At 43.1% G+C, this 14,267-nt stretch overlaps 1 protein-coding gene across 3 annotated transcripts in view; it reads right to left on the bottom strand.

Annotated features, from left to right (window-relative positions):
• The window catches only part of MLLT1 (MLLT1 super elongation complex subunit), a 129,413-nt gene that overhangs the window by 31,770 nt on the left and 83,376 nt on the right, over positions 1–14,267 (bottom strand). The gene's annotated exons all lie outside the window — the stretch shown is intronic.

Below are 14,267 nucleotides of genomic sequence, written 5' to 3'. Positions count from 1 at the left end.
GCAAACGTTTAGGGCAACTTTCTTCATAATCACCAAAAACTGGAAACAACCCAGATGTCCTTCAACCAGCAAATGGATAAACAAATGCAGCATTATCCACACAATAAAGAGGAATGAACTATTCATTCATGTGACAACACGGATGAATCTTAAGTGCATCTCACTAAGTGAAAGAAACCAGACACAAAGGGCTACATATTGTAGGAGTCTATTTATGTGACATTCTGGAAAAGGCAAAACTCTAAGGATGGAAAACAGATGAGTGTTTCTGAGGGACTGAGGGTGGGGGGAGGAGCTGACTTCAAAGGGACAGCGGGAGGGGGTCTGGGGAGGAGCGAAGGGTTCTGTGTGGTGACGCTGGGGTGGATGCAGGACTCGATCATGTCAAAACCCAGAATGAACTTCACTGAAGACAAACTAAAATGGTGATAATAATAATAACCAGATGGGTGGGGAAAGGGAACCCCAGACAGAGCACAGACAATGACTAATGAATCCAACTGTATACACACGAATGACACAACCATACAAGCAACGATGGAGGAAAGGAGCTGTCACAAAGAACTTTTAACTGGATCCTGGAAGGCTGAAGACAAAAACTGCATGCAGACACCGTTACTTTACTTCTCGCAGGAATATGGCTTAGAGATTCTGAAACTACTTTCCAGATACACTAAGGTTAAACAAATAAGCAACTACATTGCAGGTAAGGAGAGCCAGGTGTCTCCCTTCAGAGAAATGAGTTAAAATCAGCAAGGGTGGGGGTGAGGGGTGTTAGAGGGAACTCAGTGGTGCTGGACCGGAGGTGGAGGCAGAGGCATGAACTGCTGTTTACTTTTGTGTTTACGTATACAGACAGCAGAGGGATGAGCACAGGCAGGGCCTAAAAGCAGTGACGCCCCAGGAGCAACGAACACGCTTTGCTCCCAGATCTTGGTTTTTAAATACCCTTCTCTAATAAAAGGGACCAAGGCTCCTTGGATAAAGGGCTGATTCTAGGGCTGGTGCAGGGGAAAAAACCAAGATGAGCTTGGAGCACCTTGTGGTGCCAGAAAGTGAGGAAGCACCCCAAAAACCACAGGAACATGATGAAAAGGCCCAGGGGCCAACCTGAGGGAGTGCCCACCCACCAGAGTGAGAACAATTTGAACCACCAAACAAATGACGATAGGTCTGGATTATAACCCCCCAAAAACCCCACTAACATTCATGAATCCATACTGATATAAATAAAGGGCTGAATAAATAAATAAATGCAGAAGGGACGACTACCTTACAGAACAATTCCAGCTAATAAATGTAGAAGGAATGAGTGAAATGGAAATCACCATAGAACACACTAATGGATGCCAAAACTAGTGAATGAAGCTTGAAAAAGAAACAAGTGATCTGCATAGTTTCAAAGTATCTCCCCCAAATAGATATTAGTTACTGTGGTGTCTTTAACTTTGCCCACCAGGATGTGGAGCTTAATTTTTCTGCCCTTGAGTGAGGGCTGGCCATAAGCGACTGGCTTCTAACAGTATGGAAAGGGACAGTAATTTCACAGGAGAGACTGGCAGATGCCCCTTAACCAGATCAAGGTAACAACCGTAGTAATAAGTCAAGTTGGTATCAGGTCCACCCTACTATGATGTAACGATGGGGGTGGGGCACGGGGTGGGGGGGCGGTAGGGTGGGCTCCTCACCTCTGTGGTCTTCTTACCAAAACCTACAACCCCAGTCTAATCATGAAAAAACAAACCCAAGTTGGGGAGCATTCTTCAAAACGCCTAGCTAGTATATTTCAAAAACATCAAGGTCATGAAAGACAAGACTAAGAAATTGTCACAGATGGAAGGAGGCAAAAAAAGAGACACAACCACTAAATGCAAGGTAGGGTCCTGGATGGATTCCAGAACAGAAATGGGGAAATCCAAATGAAGCCTATTAACAGGAAGTACTGTACCAATGTTAATGTCTTTGTTTTGATCACGTACGGTGCTCATGTAAGATGTTAACATTAGGGGCAGCTGGATGTGGGGTATATAGGAACTCTCTGTATGATCTTTGCAACTCTTCTGTGTTTCTAAAGTTATTTCAGACTTAAAAGTTAAAAAAAAATTCGTGACGATGAGCCAGTCCATCCTGGTTGGGTTGCTCAAGACACCTTTATGCACATTTGGAGCAACTTGGGTTTGCAAAGCTACCTCTTTGACTGTGAACATTATGGAACCTAAAGACATATCAAGTCCTTCCAATAAAATCTAGTGTCCAAACTGAGATGTGCAGAAAGTGTAAAGCCAAATTTCAAAGACTTAGTATTTTTAAAAAGGAATGTAAAATAGCTTGCTAATATTAAAATACTGACTACACATGTTGAAATGTTAATATTTTGGACATATTGGGTTAAATAAGTTACAGTACTAAAATTAATTTCACCTGTTTCTTGTAACCTTTTTTAATGTGGCCACTAAAAAGTTTCGAGTTACATACGTGGCTTACATATTTCTACTGGACAGCCAGGGCACAAGATATAATTCACTTGTTGGAACAAGAAGGGCTTCAAGGACCTCGGGACACTTCTGGGACAACGAACAGATATCAAGGGAGCATTTCAGCAAGCCTCTGTTCATTTAATTGGTCCTAGGATACTTTACTCGTCCTGGACACGCTGCCTGGTCCAGGCATGCTCTCTCAGGCCACAACCAACACCCCAGATCACTTTCCAAAGGAACAACTTAGCCACAGCTCATAGGGTTTTCTGGGTCACATGTGATCAGAGGGTGACCATCTGGATCCCCCTGGATGAGCTCAAGCTCCCAACCCAGAGAAGTTCACATCACACATTCATTCTGCCCAGCAAATTCTGTCAGCATCTAAAAAGGGGCACCTATCCAGGATTCCCAAAGAACTCTTACAACTCAACAACCAAAAAAACTACCCAATTCAAAAATGGGCAAAGGACATGAACAGACATGTCTTCAAAGACGATATACAAATGGCCAAAAAGCACATGAAAAGATGCTCGGCAATGTTAGGCACTAGGGAAATGCAAATCAAAACCACAATGAGATGCACTTCACACCCACTAGAGACTGTGTGAGGGTTATAGGAGCTATTAGGTAAAATGCCTAACACAGCCCCTGGCCTATTATCATTCAATACTTTTCTCCCAAGTATAAAATTATCTGAGGTGTAACAATATTATAAGTAATACTGCTCAATATTTATTACATCTCCATAAGTGTAGAAGAAGCATATGACAAAATTCAACACTCGTTTGTGATAAAAACGCTCAACGAACTAGAAATAGAAGCCACAGATGAAAAGCCCACAGCAAACATCACACTCAACAGTGAAAGACTGAAAGCTTTCCTCCAAGATCAGGAACAAGGCATGGATGCCCGCTTTCACCACTTTTATACAACACCTAGGAAGTAATAGCCAGAGCATTAGGCAAGAAAAAGAAAAAAAAAAGGAAGAAAAGAAAAGAGAGGCATACAAATTGGAAAGGAGGAAGTAAAATTACCTCTTATTGAAGATGACATAATTTTACACGTAGAAAATCCTAGATTACACACAGACACACACACACAGATACAAAACTGTTAGAACTAATAAATTAGCAAAGTTACAAGATACAAAATCAACACACACAAAAAAATCAGCTGCAGTTCTATACACTAACAACGAACAATGTGAAAAGGAAATTAAGAAAACAATTCCACCTACAACAGCATCAAAAAGAATAAAATACTTAGAGATTAACCAAGGAAGTAAAGATTTGTACAATGAAAACTATAAAACATTGCCAAAAGAAATTAGACATAAATGAAAAAATATTCCATGCTCATGAATTCAGAAGACTTTGTATCGTTAAAATGTCAAAGTACCTAAAGTAATCTAGGGATTCAGTGCAATCCCGATCAAAATACCATTGACATTTTTTTTTTTTTGCAGAAATATAAAAATCTACCCTAAAATTCATATGGAGCCTCAAGGGACCTCAAATAGCCAAAAAAATCTTTAAAAATAAGAATAAACTTGGAAAACTCACACTTCCTGACTTCAAAATTTACTACAAAATAGGGAGCCCAGAAATAAACCCACACATTTATGGTCAATTAATCTATGACAAAGGAGGGAAGCATATACAATGGAGAGAAGACAGTCTCTTCAAATAAGTGATGCTGGGAAAACTGGACAGCTACACGTGAAAGAATGAAATTAGAGCGTTCTCTAACACCACATACAAAAATAAACTCAAAATGGATTAAAGACCTAAATGTAAGACTGTAAACCATAAAACTCCTGGAGGAAAACATAAGCTGAACACTCTTTAACATAAATTATAGCAATAATTTTTTGATGTCTCCTGAAGCAAAGGAAATAATAGCAAAACTAAACAAATGGGACCTAATTAAACTTAAAAGCTATTGCACAACAAAGGAAGCCATCGACAAAACAAAAAGACAATCTACTGAATGGGAGAAGATATTTGCAAAGGATATGACTGATAAGGTGTTAATAGCCAAAATACATAAATAGCTCATACCACTCAACATCAGAAAAACAAACAACTCAATTAAAAAATGGGCAGAAGACCTGAGTGGACATTTTTCCAAAGGGGACACGCAGATGGCCAACAGGCACAGGAAAAGATGCTCAACAACATTAATCATCAGAGAAACGCAAATTAAAACCACAATGAGATAGCACCTCACCTGTCAGAATGGCTATCATCAAAAAGAATGCAAATAACAAATGTTGGCAACAATGTGGAGAAAAGGGAACACTTGTGCACTGTTGGTGGGAATGTACTTGGTACAGCCACTGTGGAAAACAGAATGGAGGTTTCCTAAAAAACTAAAAATAGAACTTCCATATGACCCAGCAATTCCACTCCTGGGTATATATCTGAAAAAAAATAAAAACACTAATTTGAAAAGATACGGCAGCAGTATTTACAACTGCCAAGATACGGAAGCAACCTAAGTGTCCATCAACAGACGAATGGATAAAGAAGATGTGGTATATACACACACACACACACACACACACACCACAGAATACTACTTAACCATAAAAAAGAATAAAATTTTGCCATTTGCAACAACATGGATGGACTTGGAGGGTATTATGCTAAATGAAATAAGACAAACACTGTATGATACTACTCATATGTGAAATCTGAAAAATAAAACAAACTAGTGAATATAACAAAAAGGAAACAGATTCACAGATATAGAGAACAAACTAGTGGTTACCAGTAAGGAGAGTGAAGAGGAGAGGGGCAAGATAGGGGTGGGGGTTAAGAGGTACAAAACAAGCTATGAAGATACATTATACAGCACAGGAAAAATAGCCAATACTTTATAATAACTATAAATGGAGTGTAACCTTTAAAAATTGTGAATCATTATGTTGTACACTTGTAACTTATTTAATATTGTACATCAACTATACTTCAATTAAAAAAATTTTTTTTTAAACACTACAAAGCTATGGTAATTGAAACAGTGTGGTACTGGTCATAAAGACAGATATACAGACCAATGAAGTAGACTAGAAAGTCCAGAAATAAACCCTCATATATGTGGTCAAATGATTTTCAACAGGGCATCAAGACCATTCAACAGGAAAATGACAGTCTTCTCAACAAATGGTGTTAGGAAAACTGGATATCTACGTCCAAAAGAACGAAGTTCAACCCTTACCTAACACCATATCCAAAAATTCATTCAATATGGACCAAACACCTAAATGTAAGAGCCAAAGCTATAAAATTCTTAGAAGAAAACATAGGGCAAAAGCTTCACAATACTGGATTTGATAATGATTTCTTGGATATGACACCAAAGGTACAGGCAAGAAAAGGAGAAACAGACAAATCGGACTTCATGAAAATTAAAAATGTTTATTCATCAAAGTACATGACCAACAGAGTGAAAAGGCAACCTACAGAAAGGAAGAAAATACTTACAAATCATATATGTGATAATGGATTATTACCCAAAATATATAGAGAACTCCTAAAACTCAACAACAAAACAAAACCAAACAACCCAATTCAAAAATAGGCAAAGGACTCAAATAGATATTTTTCCAAAGAAGATATACAAATGCCCAATAAGCACATGAAAAGATGCTCAACATCACTAATCGTTAGAAGCAGCAAATCAAAACCACAATGAAGGAATTCCCGGGCGGTCCAGTGGTTAGGACGTGGTGCATTCATGGCCGAGGGCCTGGGTTCAATCCCTGGTCGGGGAACTAAGATCCCACGAGCCGTGCAGCGTGGCCAACAACAACAATAACAACCACAACCACAACCACAAGGAGATACCACCTCACACATTACTACTGATGCTATCAAAAAAAAAAAAAAAGAGAGAGAGAGAGAAAGCAACAAGTGTTGACAAGGATGTGGAGAAACTGGAACCCTTGTGTACTGTTGGTGAGAATGTAAAATGGTACAGCTGCTGTGGAAAACAGCATGATAGTTCCTCAAAATACTAAAATAGATTTACTATATATATAATCCAGCAATTCTACTTCTGGGTATGTATCCAAAAGAACTGAAAGCCCACAACACAGTAAATCAACTATACTTCAATAAAAAAATTAAAAGAATTGAAAGCATGGTCTCAAAGAGATTATTTGTAAACTCATGTTCACAGCAGCATTATTCCCAGTAGCTAAAACACAGAAGCAACCCAAGTGTCCAAGACAGATGAATGGATAAGCAAAATGTGGTATATCCATACAACGGAATATTGTTCCGCCTTAAAAAGGAATGAAACAATGACACACACTACAATGTGGATGAACCTTGAAAACGTTGCGAATACAAAAGACAAATATTGTATGATTTCACTCACATGAAGTACCCATAATAAGGAAATTCACAGAGACAGAAAGTAGAATAGAGGACTGAGGGTAGGAGAGGTTATTATTTAATTGGTACAGTTTTATTTGGGATGATCAAAAAGTTCTGGAAACAGACAGCAGTGATGGCTGCACAACAATGTGCATATTCTTTTTTTTTTTTTTTTACTTTTTTGGTGAATTTTTTATTGTGATAAAATATACGTAACATAATACTTAACATTTTCAAGTGTACAATTCAGTGGCGTTAAGTATATTCATGATGTTGTGCAACCACTGTCACTATCCATTTCCAGAAATTTCTCATCATCCGAAACGAAAACTCTGTACCCATTAAACAATTCCCCCAGTCCCTGGTAACCACTATTCTACTTTCTGTCTCTGTGAATTTGCCTATTCTAGATACTTTAAACAAGTGGAAGAACATAATATTTGGCCTTTTGTGTCTGGCTTATTTCACATCGTGTGTATTCTTAATGCCACTGAATTACACATCTAAAAATGGCTAAAATGATAAATACTATGTTACAGACACAGATACACCACAAACCACACATGACAAAATCAAGCTGAACTACATCAAAATCAAGAACTTCTGCTCTTTACAGGACGCTAAGAGACTGAGAGACTGAAAAGACAAGCCATAGATGAAGAAAATACCTGCAAAAGGAAGGTTTGATAAAGGACTGATATCCGGAATATCACTATTATACACTCAATATATTATACACTCAATAGTAAGAAAATAGACATCCCAATTTTTAAAAATGGTCAGACACTCTGAACAGACACCTCATCAAAGAAGTTAAAGGCAAATAAACTATGAAAATACACTCAATGCCATAAGTCATTAGGGAAAAGTCCAGAACCAGATGGTTTCACTGGTAAACGCTACCAAACATTCTAAGAATTAACAACAATGCTACTCAAACTCTTCCAAAAATAGAAGAGGAAGGAACACTGCTTATCACATTCTATGAAGTCAGTATTATTACCCTGATACCACAGCCAGACAAAAATACCACAAGAAAACTACTGATCAATATTCCTTGTGAATATAAAATTCTCAAAAAAATACTAGCAAACCAAATCCAACAGCATATTAAAAAAGATTATACACATAACCAAGTGGAAATTTATCCCAGGAATGCAGGAATGGTTCAATCATTGTAATATACCACATTAATAAAATAAAGGAAAAAAACCCACATGATTATCTCAACAGAGGCAGAAAAAGTGTTTGAAAAAATGTTATGCCCTTTCATGAAAACACTCAGTAAAATAGGAATAAAAGGGGACTTCCTTAACCTGATAGAGGGCATTTATGAAAAAAACCACTGCTAACATCATACTTGGTGGTAGAAGACTGAACATTTTCCCTCAAAGATCAGGAACAAAGTAAGAAAGACCACTTTCATCGTTACTATTCAAGACTGTACTGAAGCCCTAGCCAGATCAATGAGGCAAGAAGAAGAAAAAAGGCATCCAAACTGAGAAGAAAAAAGTAAAACTATCTCCATTTGCACGTATCTTTTATGTAGAAAATCCCAAAGAAGCCACAAAAAATTACTAAAGATAATAAACAGATTCAGTAAAGTTGCAGGGTACAAGATCAAGACACATAAAAATCAGTTACGTTTCTATATACCAGCAATGAACATTCTAAAAGGAAATTAAGGAAACAATTCCATTTACAATAGCATGCAACAGAGTAAAATATCTAGGAATAAATTTAACCAAGAAAGTAAAATACTTGTACACTGCAAAGTACAAAATGTTTCTGAAAGAAATTAAAGAAGACCTAATCAAACGGAAAGACATCCCATGTTCTTGGATTGGAAGACTTCAATATTGTTACGATGGTAATGTCTCCAAAGTATTTACAGATTCAATGCAATCTGTATCAAAATTTCAGTGGTCTTTTCTGCAAAAATGGAAAAGCCAAGTGTCAAATTCATATGTAATCCCAAGAGGCCCACGAAAACCAAAACCATATTAAAAAAACAAACAAAAACCCCCACAAAGTTGGAGGACCCACATATCCTGATTTCAAAACTTTCTACAAAACTACAGTAATCAAAACAGTATGGTACTAGTATAAGGACAGACATAAAGACCAATGGAATAGAATTGAGAGTCCAGAAATAAAACCAACCATACACGGCCAACTGATATTCAACAAGGATGCTAAAGCCACTCCACGGGGGAAAACAATCTCTTCAACAAATGGTGCGGGGATAACAGAACGATCACATGCAGAAGAATGAAGTTAGACCCTACACCTCATCCCACACACAAAAATTAACTCAAAATGGGTCAACTATCTAAATATAAGAACTAAAACTATAAAACTAGTACAGGGAAACATAGGGGTAAATCTTTATGACCTCAGATTTGGCAATGGAGTCTGAGATTTGACACCAAAAGTGTAATGGAAGAAGAAAAGTAGATAACTTGAGCTTCATAAAAATTAAAAACTTCTGTGTATCAAAGAACATTATCAGAATGTGATAAAAACCCAAAGAATGGCAGAAAACATTTGCAGATCACACATCCGGTAATATCCGGTAATATCCGGTATATTAAAACATTTGCAGATCACACATCCGGTAATATCCGGTAATATCCGGTATATTAAAAACTCTTACAACTTAACAAATTAAAAAAATAAATATTAAAAAAATGGGCGAAAGATGTATACAGCCATTTCTCCAAAGAAGATACATAAATGGCCAACAGCAGGTGAGATGTTCAACACCACTGTCATTGAGGAAATTCAAATCAAAACCTCAACGTGCTACCACTTCACACCCACTACGATGGCTACCATAAAACAAAAATAGGAAATAACAGGCACTATTGAGGATGGGGAGAAATAGGAACCCTCCTACATTGCTGGTGGGAATATGTAGAGAAGAGTTTGACAGGTCCTCAAAAAAGTTAAACACAGAATTACCACATGACCCAGCAATTCCACTCCTAGGCATACGCTCCACAGAACTGGAGACTGGAACGCAAACATGTACACGTCCACGCACGTCCACAGCAGCATGAGTCACAGCAGCGAGTAGGCGGAAACAGCCCAGACGTCTACAGATGAGTGGATAAACAAACTGTGGCACAGTGGATCTTCAATATTCGTGCGCTCCCTGTTTCTGTATTCAGCTACTCACTAAAATTACCTATAAACCCGAAATCAGTCCACGTGGCTTTCATGTCCACTGGCAGACAGGCACCGAGTGGTGAGAAAGGAGCTGGCTGCAGGCTCGTCCCCGGCTGCTGTGAAACAAGCTGCCCGGCCTTCCTGTGCAGTTCTCACACTGAACGAGTGGCCTTCTCACCATGTATGTAGTGCCATTTTTACCAAATTTTTGTGCTTCTGCCATCTGAAATGGCCCCAAGCACAGTGCTGAAGTGCTGTCTAGGGTTCCCAAGCCCAGGAGGGCTGTGATGTGCCTTACAGAGAAAATATGTCTGCTGGACAAGCTTGGTTCAGGCATGAATGATGGTGCTTGGGCTGTGAGTTCAATGTTAATGAATCAACAGTGTACAGTAAATAAGGAGGCTTCAAACAGAAGCACTCAGGAAACAAGGTTATGTATCCATCAGTTGACAAAACTGTGACCAGAGGCTTGCAGGAACTTAACCCTTTAGGCCCCCTCTAGCAACCGTTCAGTTTTCACTCACTCAATGTTCCTGGTGACCTTACAGAGCATAACTATTTCGAGTAACGAGAATCGACTGTATATACGTGTGTATCTCCATACAGTGGAATATTTCATTCATCCATAAAAAGGAATGAAGTACTGGCACATGCTACAACTTGAATGAACCTTGAAAACACTATGCTAAGTGAAAGAAGCCACACACAAAAAGACACATGTTGTATGATTTGTTTTGTATGAAATATCCAGAATAGGCAAATCCACAGACGGAAAGCAGATTAGAGGCTCCCAGAAGATGAGGGTCGGGGGGACGGGGAGATGAAAAATTTGAAACTAGAGAGGCAGTGGCTGCATAACATTATGAATGCATTAAATGCCACTGAACTGTACACTGTAAAACGCTTACCTGCACGTTACGTGAATTTCACCTCAATAAAAATTTTATTTTACAATTGTGGCATCATAGAAAGATATTTGGCGTTTGTACTCAGTTCCCGGTCTTGGAATTTCCTGAGTGACGGGGTGACAGGAGCATCTTTTGTTCTAACGAGGTGGCTCTTGGTGGGTCCCTAGATGGTTTCAGGATGGGGCTGGTCCCCAGAAAGACCAAGTCTTGATTAGAAGCTCATCCCCCTCTCCCGACCTCCAAGCTCCGGGGAGGGGGAGGGCTGGAGATTGAGTCAGTCAGCAGTGGCCAATGACTGACTCATGCCTACACAACGAAGCTTCCATAAAACCCCTAAACACGGGGTTCGGAGACCTCAGGGAGGACAGGTGAGCGTGGAAGTGCCAGGAGGGCGGTGCGTGGAAGGAGAGGCCCCAGAAGCCCGCCCCTGCCCACATCGGGCCCCCTGCCTCTCTCCCACCTGGCTGTTCCTGAATTACATCCCATATAGTAAACCGGAAACAGGGAGTAAAATGCTGACCGGAGTTTTGTGAGCTGTTCTAGCAAATTCCGGAACCGGAGGGGGTTGTGGGAACCCCCGATGGATAGCTGATCCGTCAGAAGTACAAGAGGCGCAGCACAGACCTGTGGCTGTTGTCTGAACCGGGGACAGCCCTGTGGGGCTGACCCCTGACCTGCAGGTCTGCGCTAATTCGAGTGGCTAGTGTCATAAGCGAACTGAACTGCTGGACACTCCAATGGTGCCTGGAGAATCAGAGCCGGAAGAGAGGTGCTGGGAAGGACACCGTGCATTTGGAGTCAGAAGCATGTGAGTAAAAACCGCTCAACGGATGTCCCCGGTGGCGCAGTGGCTAAGACTCCGCGCTCCCAATGCAGGGGGCCCGGGTTCCACCCCTGGTCAGGGAACTAGGTCCCACATGCCGCAACTAAGAGCCCGCGTGTGGCAACTAAAGATCCCACATGCCACAACTAAGACCCAGCGCAGCCGCATAAATAAATAAATAAAAATTTAAAAAGTATTAAAAAAAAGAAGACACACGGAGATTACTTTTATTAAGTCAGACAGACCCACCCCCACACCGCTTCTTTTTTTCGCTTGGGGGAAAGGAGGGCTTTATCTGTAAAAGAACATCCTGCCAACAGGTCAAACGGAACGTGGCCTCAGATAAGTTTTAGCGCCAAACACCACATGACACAGAATTTCTCCATTTCACAGCCAGTGCCAGTGAGGCTAGAACGCCTCACGCTCACACGAGAAAACATCCCGCGTCTGAGAAAGTGTCCTTTCTGCTCTGGGTGCAGATCCACCCCACCGTCCGGAGAGGCCACACGTCATCCTGGGGCCTGAAGGCCTCAGAGGCTGCCTGCTCCACTCACCCCGCTCACCCAGGCGGACCCAGCAGTGACATCAACGACACACGTAGATGAAGCCCTTACTCCGTGCTGGGTACTGGGCCACACGCTCTACCTTCCATCACTCCGAATCTTCCCAACAGTCTGAGAAGCAGACACAATTAGGAACCCATCTCGTGGACAGAGAAACTGGGGCCAAGAGAAGTGGGCTGTCCACAGTTGCTCCACCTCTTCTCAGCAGGACAAAGATCAGCTCACCTTACTGACAGCTGAACAGTGAGGCAGGGCTGACACCCAACGGCAGCCCTTGCCTATGGCAGGGGGGGAAAGTCACCAGCGGACGCTCTCACCATGTCCCTGGTTCACACGCATCCCACGCCTGCAGAAGCTGCTTTTGCCATGAACCGGCACTCACTTTTCCACACACGTCCCTCAACAGGGACCCACATTTAGACAACATCTGTATGACACGATACCTAAAACAATACTGTCCCTGTCACCCAGACGCAAGTAAACAACAGACGTCATTCATAAGGAGCTGTCAGCCCGGGTCACGCCTGTCGCGGGTATTGAAGCACTGGGTGCGCGTGCGCGAACACACGCTCTGCTGGGCCACAGCCCAGCTCCGCCAATCATGGGGCAGCACCGCCCACACGACGGGGCATCCAGGTGCCCCTTCATCCAGACGGGAGATGACCGTGCTCCGGGGCCTGTCCGGGTACTAGGTAATAAGCACCGCTCAGCAGAGGGCCTGGCACAGCACACGCACCCCACAGGACCTGTGACGGGACCCGCACCCCCTCCCGCGATGGGCCTTGCAGCGCAGGGCTGCCTGCTACAGCCCTGAGGGCAACGCCCCCACCAGGAACAGAGGAGTCTAGTAACGGGACGCAGGGCACAGGAGAGCACCCAGCACTTATCCTGAGAAAGGGCTCCCAGGGCCACGCCGGACCCAGCGCCCAACCCTGCAGATACCGAGGCACCCGCGGCTCAGTGCTCCCTCCCAGCGGACTCACCCTGTCCCCCCAACCACCCAGAGGGGCTACAATCAGCATCCCATTTGCACAGCCTCCCCACGGGGGGCCCCAGGACTCACCCCAGCACTGGCCCCCCGCCCCACGTGGATGCCCCCCTCTCCGCGCTCCCGGAGCAGCAGGAGGCCTCCCTGAGCATGGTCCCTAAGCTGCAGGGCGCCAGCCCCCTCGTGGTGCAGTATCCATCCCCCACCCGTGCGGACAGGCTGGGCTCTCCTCTCAACAGTGGCCGGTCACCGGGACTCTCAGGCCTCGACGCCCAGAGAGCCTCGGGATGACCCGCAGGCCCCGCCGCCAAACCCCGCTGAGCCGCACCCGCTGAGATGGCCCTTGGTGCCCAGGGGACCGCGGTGCCCACCTGAGCTCCACCCCAGAGGCCTCTGACGCCACGGGTTCTCAGAACAAGGGGCTCGTTAAGTGAGTGGTGGCACTCTCGGGCCCCGCAGGGGGATGTCCTTCCTGAAAGATGGCAGAGCCGCCCACAGCCAGTCTAGCTGAACTTGTGGAGGAGCACCAGCCAGCCAGCCACCTTGGAGCCAGCGAAGGTCACCGCCGGCCGCTTGGCGGCACCTGTGAGGATCAGCAGAGGCACGCTGCCAGGGAGGCAACTGTTAAATGTTGGTTACTGCGCTTTAAAAAACAAAAAAAAAAAGCTATGGTCTGAATGTGTCCCCCCCGCCAATTCCTACGCTGACTCCCACCCCCCACGTGATGGTGCTGGGAGGGGCTTAAGTCACGAGAATGGAGCCCTCGGGAATGGGATTAACACTTCCAGAAAGAGCCCCTAGGCCCCTCGCCGCTTCCACCCTGTGAGGGCACAGCGAGAAGCCCATGACCCAGAGGACGGAGGACGGCCCTCACCCGACCACGCCAGCACCGGATCCCAGACTTCCAGCCATCAGGACGCTGAGCAAACCATTTCTGTTGTTTATGAGCCGT

Source organism: Balaenoptera borealis, assembly GCF_965194805.1.
Source record: "Balaenoptera borealis genome assembly, chromosome: 2".
Classification (NCBI taxonomy): domain Eukaryota; kingdom Metazoa; phylum Chordata; class Mammalia; order Artiodactyla; family Balaenopteridae; genus Balaenoptera; species Balaenoptera borealis.
Note: the sequence above shows the minus strand (reverse complement) of the source record. Positions and strands in the feature narration are given on the sequence as shown.